The sequence below is a fragment of the Podarcis erhardii genome (genome assembly GCF_964252035.2).
Source record: "Podarcis erhardii genome assembly, chromosome: 1".
Lineage (NCBI taxonomy): Eukaryota > Metazoa > Chordata > Lepidosauria > Squamata > Lacertidae > Podarcis > Podarcis erhardii.
The window spans coordinates 92,717,925-92,727,285 of NC_138497.1; the positions used below are offsets into that span (position 1 = coordinate 92,717,925).

The following is a 9,361-nucleotide window of genomic DNA, read 5'->3' on the forward strand; positions in this document are numbered from 1 at the left end:
TTTCTCGCCTTGCATCCCCCCCCCCAGCTCTACACACGCGGCTTTTGTTCCCATGCCGTCCCCTGCTGAGCCTCCCGGTTCCTTTACCTGGAGCGCTTCGGCTAGGATGTTGCGCCTCGCCGCTTTTGTTGCGCCCGCTCTCCGTCTTCGGCTCCAGCCGCTGCAGCACCTTGCGCGGCTGATAAGCGAGCCCTCCTCTTTCCCCTTCTTCTCCTCCCTCCTCCTCCTCCCCTGCCGAGCTTGTTGCAGGCTGGCGGGCAGCCTCTGGTTTAGTCCGTCGCCACAGCAACCCCCGGCGAGAGGCGCGCGCGAGAGGAGCAGCGTCCGCGCTGATTGGGTAGCTGCGGCGTATATGCAAAAGAGGCGAAGGGGGCCGGGCCTGGGAAGGAGCTTCTTCGCCTGGGCGTGTCGTAGGCGAGCGTGAGGGATGCACCTGCTGGGATCCCACGGAGCTGCTGTTCCAGAGGGCGAAGCGGGCGGGGAAGGAAGGGGTGCTTCCAAGGCAAGGGGAGGGCAAGGTTGCCCGAAAGGGGCTTCGCTGAGCCAGATGCTCGTTTCACTCCCAACGCATTTCCCCCCCGTGGAAGCAGGTTTATGTCTACGGAGATAACGCCAGACAAAAGATTTAGGGAGATCTTATCTCGCGCAGAGAATGCCATTATTGAATATTTCCAGAGGAGGGGCTGTGTTGGTCTGCTGCAGCGGGGAACGAGGAACAAGTCTCGTGGCACCTCAGAGACTTCAACAAATTTGACTGTGGCAAGAGGATAAGCAATTCATGGGTTACAGATGGAGCGGCTGTATATGCTCCACAAAAAGCTTGTGCCAACGCCAGAATAAATTTGTCTTTTAAGGTGCCACAAGACTCTTTGTTATGATTCTCCAAGTTTAAGGTGCTACCACTGCTGTTTATAAATGCTTTTGGGACTTGGGAGTCCCAAAGGGCCAAGGTCATATGGGGTTTTCATGAGGGACCGAATGAGCTGACATTTAGTGAAGAGAATTGCCAACAGGTTAGAGTTAGGTCAAGGTTTAGTCCTATTTTCCATATCAGCTGAGCTTCCAGTTCTGCAAAAAAAAAAAACCAATATACCTGAATATAGTGCAATTATTATTACTATATTAAGTTTGTGTACTGCCCTTCAAAGATCACAGGGCAGTTCACAACAGGTTCAGAATAGACCAAAGGGAGCAATGTAATCCCCAAATAGGGTACAAATTCTGACTAAGTTTCTGACAAAGCTGTTTGACAGTGGCCTGGACTACCTTGGAAGGTAGTAGCCTCTTCTTCATTGGAGGTTTTAAAATAGTGGTTGAATGACCATCTGTCAGAGATTCTTTAGCTGTCATTTCTGCAGGGGGTTGAACTAGATGACCATTGGGGTTCCTTCCAACTCTACAATTCTGATTCTTAGTGTCTTCATGTCCACAAAAAATCTGCACATGCAGCTCTTTGCATAGTCTTTTGACCGACCGATCCTGACCCGTGTTGTTTCTCAATTGATAACGCTATACTTTCTTTGACCCCGGGAGTAAAATGATACTGTGTTTTTAAAACATTGTATTTTATAATGCCTGATTTACTACGGGGCTGTCCAAAAACAAGGCACTGTTGCCCAGTAAGAAGAATATTTTATTTATGCATCCATTCTACCCCATTTACAAGACTCGAGATGGATTAGTGTCAGAACAGCATGTGTTAAACACCTGTTGAAAACAGAATATATGTGTTTTTTTAATGGAGCAATGTGACTTGTCCAGTTTGCTGTCAGTGCAAAGGCAGTTATCACAACATCTAATCTATCCTTCATTTCTTTGAATATATATAAATACACCTAATTCTGTTTCCTGGAAGAAGAAAAACACCAGTAGTTTCTCAGTAAGCTTTGTGCATTTATTCACACAATAGCTGAGAAAGGATCTTTTGGGCTTGGAACCTATTGACATCAGTTTGACAGCCTACTGAGATATGTTAAAATAAGCTGCTGCCTGTGCTAACTTTGCTTTTCAGGGAGCCCTTTGTCACCACAGACAGGGGCGCCGACTTATTAAAAATATTGGGGGGGCCCATACCGGGGTCCTGCCCCGGGAAGTTTTCTAAATTTTAGATGAAAATTAGTGAGTTTTAAAGTTTTTTAAAAGTATTTTAGAGTCATATGATCAACATTAGAACCCCGAAAACTCGACTCTCTATAACTCCACACTCCGGGAAACTCGACAAGCCTGAAACACTTTTTGGCTTTGAAAAAAGAAACAAAACATAAACACGCACGGTATTTTCGTAAAAAGCTAATTTAATTTACAGTAACAATTATGCTTATAGACTATTACAGAGCAGTGAATATATAGCTCTGAAAAGATTGAAATGATATTTAAATAAATCCTAAACTATCATTAAAAGAATAAAACATAAAATATTGCTGTCGCACAGTAATAGCACTTTGATTAATAAGTGAAATAGCTAATTTAAGCTTACTTTGAATAAGGCTGAGGGTTCATTAAATAAAAATAATATCTCAAAGTTAATGCTTTAATACAGTTAATAAAGTTAATACAGTATGCCTAATACTGTATGTAAATACTGTAATACTGTATGTAAATAACGGGCTTTAATTGGGTCTTACATCCTAAAAATATTTAAGTATTTGAAAATAACAATTACAGTACTATAGTAATATAGAAATACAGTACTAAACTAGTACTAATATTTCGAAACTGAAAATTTAACATTCTGTATGTATTTAATTCTCTATTTTATAAAGATTTTTAATATCTGACAGTGAGTTTGGAGTAGCCCAATGCAAAAATCCTGAGGATCCATGTGGATCCATGCTTTGTAACCACGTTTTTGCACCACTGTGACCCTAGGCAACAGTGGGTGCGTGATTTTTTTGGTGCAAGATGTAGCCATGGACATGCTATGTGATCTGATGGTGAATTTGGGGTGACCCAATGCAAAAATCCTGAGGATCCATGTGGATCCGTGCTTTGTAACCACGTTTTTGCACCATTGTGGCCCCAGGCCACAGTGGGTGCGTGATTTTTTTGGTGCAGGCTGTAGCCATGGACATGCTATGTGATCTGATGGTGAATTTGGGGTGACCCAGTGCAAAGATCCTGTGGATCCATGCTTTGTAACCACGTTTTTGCACCATTGCAGCTCCAGGCAACAGTGGGTGCGTGATTTTTTTGGTACAGACTGTAGCCATGGACATGTAATGTGATCTGATGGTGAATTTGGGGTGACCCAGTGCAAAAATCCTGAGGATCCATGTGGATCCGTGCTTTGTCACCACGTTTTAAATGGGGAGGGAAGGAAAAACACAGAAGGGACAAGAAGCACAAGAGGGGTGTGCGGAGAAGCAGCTGGCTAAGAATGCAGGGAAGGAGTTTAACGGGGTGGGGGGGAGGAAAGGAAGGCAAAAGTCCCGGTCCCCCCAAGCCAGCCCTCTCTCTCTCTCTCCCACCTGCGAGTCCCTAGAGCACGGAGAGGAGGAGGTGGTGGGCTGGAGTCTGCACGCAGTGTGACTAGGAAAGAATTAGAAGGAAGGACTCGATCCTTTCCTTAACCCTCTGCTTGCCAGGAGGGCAGGGGATTCCCTGCTCTTTGTTGAGTTTGAGCAAACGCAGCAACAGAAGCGGGTGGGCAGTAAGACCCTGAGGCAGAATGCAGGAAAGCAGCAGCTTCCGCCTTCCCTCCGCCCGACTGCCCGATCTTATTTTTGCCTGATTTTTGCCTATTTTTGCCCCTGCGCTCCGGAGTCAGCTCCAGGGACCACACATTCGCTCAATAACACGCACAGACATTTCCCCTTACTTTTTAGGAGAAAAAATCTGCGTGTTATAGAGCGAAATTTAAGGTAATAATTTTTTTAAATTATTGGGGGGGCTGAGCCCCCCCAAACGAATTTTTGAGGGGGCTCGGGCCCCCTCAGGCCCCATGGAGTCGGCGCCTATGACCACAGATCTCTAGTTACTGGAGATCTGAATTAAGGTGGGAAGCAGGGTTTATTAGGAAGGAAGTACCAGGAGCAAATGACTAGATGATGTCAGGATTCTGCTTGTTCAGGGACAATAATCTGCCTGTTTGTTTAAAGTGATGGTTCTCCACTGTAGGAACCTGTGACATATAGGACTCTTTTGCTTCCCCCACTTATCGAGATGAATTTTCCAAATGTGTTCTGTGGCCGTTTTGTCGCTTGAGGCACTGTGTGCAGATGAATGGCTGTTATTTGTTATTTCTCTAATTTGTATCCTTCGACTGTAACAACATTGCCCCAGCCAAGCAGTATTATCTTAAGGTGGGAGGTAGGGTGGGATGGGATGGGATGGATTCAACAAATTGTTTCAATTCATCAAAACTCCAGAATTGTACAATAAATCTAAAATGGCCTCATGGGCCAGTTTGGACAGCAGGCTTATTCCCTTCCCTCACAGAATGTGTGCTACTCTGAGGTGAATGCATCGGAGATGACAGAGCCTCTGCTCTGAACTTTCTTGGCCTCTGATGGGCTCCTTGGGTGACCTCTGCACGAGGACCCTCAAATAAATCCTTATTATTGTTGCTTTTATTGTTGATAATTTATGAATAACTTTTAACGTGTGCACCAAGTTTATTTACAAACATCACAAAAAGCTAAAAATGGTTTTTGAAAACAGAACAAAAATAATTGAACACAAAATACAAAGTCAACATGAATGGCAGAGGCCTTTTCTCCCAAAGACTGGGTGTATAAAGGATAAGGTGGTCTCTCTAGCAGTCTGGGCCTGAGCTGTTTAAGGCCTTAGATGTCAGTACCAGAACCCTTGGCCTGGTAGCTGATTGACAGCCCATGCAAATCCTGCAAACAAGGTGATATATGCTGGTGGTAGTTTGCCCCCACAGGCAGTGGGGCCACCACCTTCTGCATTAGCTGCAGCCTCTGAACCAACCTCAAGGGTAGCCCCACATAAAACACATTACTGTACAGTAATGCAACAGTTGCATGGGCAGCTGTAGTGAAGCTATCCCAGTCCAGGAGCAACCATAAAAGGCACTCCTAGCCACTAAGGACATCTGTACGTTCAGTGGCAAAGCTGGATGTAGGACCAACTCCAAACAATGTACCTGATCTTTCAGGGAGTGGAACTCCATAAAGGACAGACAAGTTACAGTGGTACCTTGGGTTAAGTACTTAATTCGTTCCGGAGGTCCGTTCTTAACCTGAAACTGTTCTTAACCTGAAGCACCACTTTAGCTAATGGGGCCTCCTGCTGCCGCTGTGCCGCCAGATAACAATTTCTGTTCTCATCCTGAAGGAAAGTTCTTAACTTGAAGCACTATTTCTGGGTTAGCAGAGTCTGTAACCTGAAGCGTATGTAACCTGAGGTACCACTGTACTGATTTATTGGACCTGGGAACCTCTCACTCACAGAGCCTCCATCTTGCCAGGATGCAAACATGGTTTATTACACCTCATCTAGCCAACCAACACCCAGACACTGGTCCAGGGCCTTCTCCAGATCATGTAATATTTGCCAATTACTCGTTCTTGCATTATTTTTACTCCAAACCCAAACAGGAAATCTGCCCTCCATGATTCATACTAGATTACAGGCAAATCTACGATTCTTAATTCACATTGATGATTTGTGACTTCAGAACTAGGAAAGTGATAAACTATTACTTCGAGTTAATGCAGAGTGAGAACAGGGCACAATCTCATTTCTCTTTTCATCTATATTCCACTCTTCTTTGGATAGCCTCACTCTTTCTGGACTTGGGTGGCTTTCTCACAGTTCCTGCTAGAAAAAGGCTTACTTTCAGTAGTCACATTATAATGTCACTAAAATAACATCAATACACTAAAATGACATCAATGCATCCTATCATATAAGGCTAGGCAACTGTAGCATACAACCAAAAACTGGGTGACTAAGCAGCCCAAAAAATGCATATTGCTGCAGATCTGATTAAATAAGTTACAGACCAAATCTGGTCCATGGGTCATAGGTTCCTCACTGCTTCTTTAAGGCAAGGACCAAGAAAGTAACTTTGACAATATAGTAAAAACTGCGTATTACAAACTGCATGTTAATAATAGGTCTCTGGCCTAAATACGGCTTTCTCAAAAGATAGTAGTCTTTCTAAAGCAGCAAACAGTATTTAATGGAAAAATGAGGTGACTTCTAAATTGTTTTGTGATATGATGGAACCTCAATAGTGGTTTTCTTGCAAACAAATAACAGATGAAACATTGCTTGGACAGAGATATGTACATAGATTGTTTACAATGATATTTATTCTCTCACAGGGGACCACTCAAGATTAAATTTAGAATCCCACTCAAATCTATAAAAAATTTCAATATTTAAATGGTGTGCATGAATAGAGCCCCAAAATACATACATTGAACGATGGAAATATGGTTGGAATTTTGTACTGGGAGGTTTGTAGAGCTCAAAAGCCAATGTGTTTGTACTTAAACGTAAGTAAACCAACCCTGACCCAGCCCTCTGGCTTGTAGCAGAAAGCTGTTTTCAGCCATTAAAAGAGGTACGTATCTTACAGGAGCAGAATCCCAAGATAAAATGGTAGTAGAGACCACACAGCCCTGGAGAGAAGTAGAACCATGTTTATGCTGATGATAAATAGTCTTGTATGGTGAACTCCACTGACACTTAGGTATTTTTAATCAGCCATTGAAAAGGGGGGTTAAAAATGGAAATCCTATTATCTAGCAAACTGCATATTACAAAGGGGGAGTTCATAATCTAGTTCAATGGTGGTAAGTGGCAGAGGCCATTAGCATGACAATGAATGGACTTTTGGTGAGACAGCTCTATAATTCACCAGCTATTTAACACAGGCCAGGGGGTTCATTTCTTTAGAGGAAATGCATTATGCAGGACACCTTTGTGAACATCTCCCTGTGATAAAAAGATGCTATAATGAAGATAATTATGAAGAGGTGGGTATAGAGCACTGCACTGCAGTAAAAATTCATAAAGCAAGGAAGTCCAGTGCAAAAGGTATGGCACACAGTATGGAGACAGAGAGAGCCTAGAGGGCAAAGTCAGGAGCAGCTCCTGAAATGTTTTCACATGTGCTAGAAGCAGGAAAACTCTAGGCTCTTCAAAGCTGTTTCCAAGCTGCTCTTGGAACACATTGCTGCACTGTTTTTAATGAGCATTGCTGATTCACTCTGTGCCTAGAATATGAAGTGGTGGGGAATAAGTCCATTATATAGGAGAAAGCCCGAAGTTTGACACAGTTCCACTAAGCTACGGATTTGCTGGAGATAAAAAGCTACCCTCTCTCAATAGGTATACAATTTAGAAAGAAATATTTCATTGTACTGATGTATTAGCCCTGCACTGCCAGTGTCATCATATCACTGCCACACCTCTGTGTTTCATGACATTAGCTGCGGTGATGTCCCAATGTAGTAACAAACGTTATGCATCAAATCTTAAACTTGGGTGGAATCTACACACATATAAAAGATGTTCTGAAAATGCTTTTTTAAAAAGCATTTTCAAAATACATTGAATTTTCCATGAGGCTCACCATCTATTGTCACATTGTATACAGTCATACCTCGGGTTGAAGTAGCTTTGGGATGAATATGTTTGAGTTGTGCACCACGGTGACCTGGAAGTAACGGAGTGCATTATTTCTGGGTTTCGCTGCTCGCGCATGCGCAGATGCTGAAAATGACGTCACGTGCATGCGCGGAAGCGGCGAAACGCGACCTGCGCATACACGCAGTCACGTCTTACGTTTACTTCAGGATGCGAAAAGGGCTCCGGAACGGATCCTGTTTGTATCCATTGCACTTAAAACCTTTTATTTGTGGCTGTATAGCTGAGTCCGTGGTCTTGTCTTAGTCTGTTAAAAAGGGACTTATTTGTAACAATTTACTATCCTTTAATAATACAAAGAAAAGAACATTGATGGAAGAGAGGTGTATTTCTCAGCCACTCTATGTTAGAGGTGAGAAATCATGTTTAGAATCCAATTTGTCTCCATGAGCTTATTCTGTAAATTCCTTAAAGATTCTACAGTGGCACCAGAGAGACTGTAGGTTAACAGGGGTAGCTACCCAACTATACAATACAGAGAACAGACCTCCTAAAATCAATAGACTACATTTACTCAAGTAAGTAGTGGGTCTACTCTGAGCATGTTGAGCACTGCATAAAGCAACAGCACATGGAACCCATCAATAAGATTCAGTAGATCGGCTAGCCCTAGAAAAGTTCTAAATGAGGGAAGAGAATATAGCTTATGCCATGCAAAATGCCTGGTAGTTGAAAGTCTGGCCATTTTTGTAATGCTTGAGAAATGCTTCTGGTCATGAGAGTCTAGGCCTATAATTTAAAATGTAGTCAGAGGCAGGATCTCATAAGGCTTCCTCCATTAGTTTCTCAAACTATTTAATACCGCTTCTCTCAGACAAATTAACCTAATAATAATGCTAATTCATTAAAACAGAAAAGTAAATTTCACAGCACATCTAAAGAAGATAAAACATGTACAAATTGGTTAATCAGAAGACTCAAAGCAGAATGGGTTTGGGATGATATTGTAAGTCAAGCGTGGGGAACCTCAGCCAGGGGGCAAGCCAAATGCAGCCCTCTATTGGGCTCTTTGCACTCTCCCTAGGCTACACCCCCTTCTCTGCAGGCCACACCCCCCACACTGGCCCTGCTTTGCACCTGAATGCTTTTGCCTGGCTGGAATGACCTCTTGAACTCTGATGATTGCTTTTGCTTGTCTAGATGCAAGATAGAGATGGGTGCTTGAATGTGTGCAAAAGCTAGCTTACTGTGCAGTGCTAAAGCTGGCATTGGTCGCCTCACACACTTTTGCATCTGGTTCCACACACCATTGGCATTTGACCCTTGGAAGGTTACCTAGAAAAGGAATATGGACCTCAAGCTGAAAAAAATGCTCTAAGTCATAAGGGGACTGAAGATTCTCTCTGTTGACCCTTGCTTCCTCCCAGAGCTCCGAGGTTCTATTTCCTAGCCCAGGGGTCTGCAACCTTTAAGACAAAAACAGCCACTTGGACCCGTTTCTGAAGAAAAAAAAACTGGGAGCCGCAAAACTCGTCATTATAAAAATAACTTTTTTCTCACTTTATTATTTCTTTCTTTGACCCCTCAGAATTACTCCTCCTCATAGAAATAAACATTAAATTAACAAGTTACCTTTTTGTGTGTGTGTGTGTTCTTCACTCCCCTTCAAAACAGTGACCAGCGTACATGCCCCCTTTCAATGCAGTGACCAGCGTACATGCCCCTTACAATGTAGCCGGCAGGCGGGAAGGTGACGTTGGGACGGTGCGTGACTAACGCACGCACCGCCCCCATGCGA

General features: G+C 43.3%; 1 protein-coding gene across 3 annotated transcripts in view; it reads right to left on the reverse strand.

Annotated features, from left to right (window-relative positions):
• LOC309346809 (uncharacterized protein) overlaps nt 1-241 on the reverse strand; it is a 69,146-nt gene extending 68,905 nt beyond the window's left edge. For 2 of the 3 annotated variants that reach the window (XM_081871022.1, XM_081871023.1), the window contains exon 1: nt 88-232. The gene's annotated coding sequence lies outside the window, so the exon portion shown is untranslated. Of the gene's footprint in view, nt 1-87 lie in introns of all 3 variants that reach the window. The other variant, XM_081871024.1, reaches the window with a different exon arrangement.
• Nucleotides 242-9,361: the final 9,120 nt, after the last annotated feature.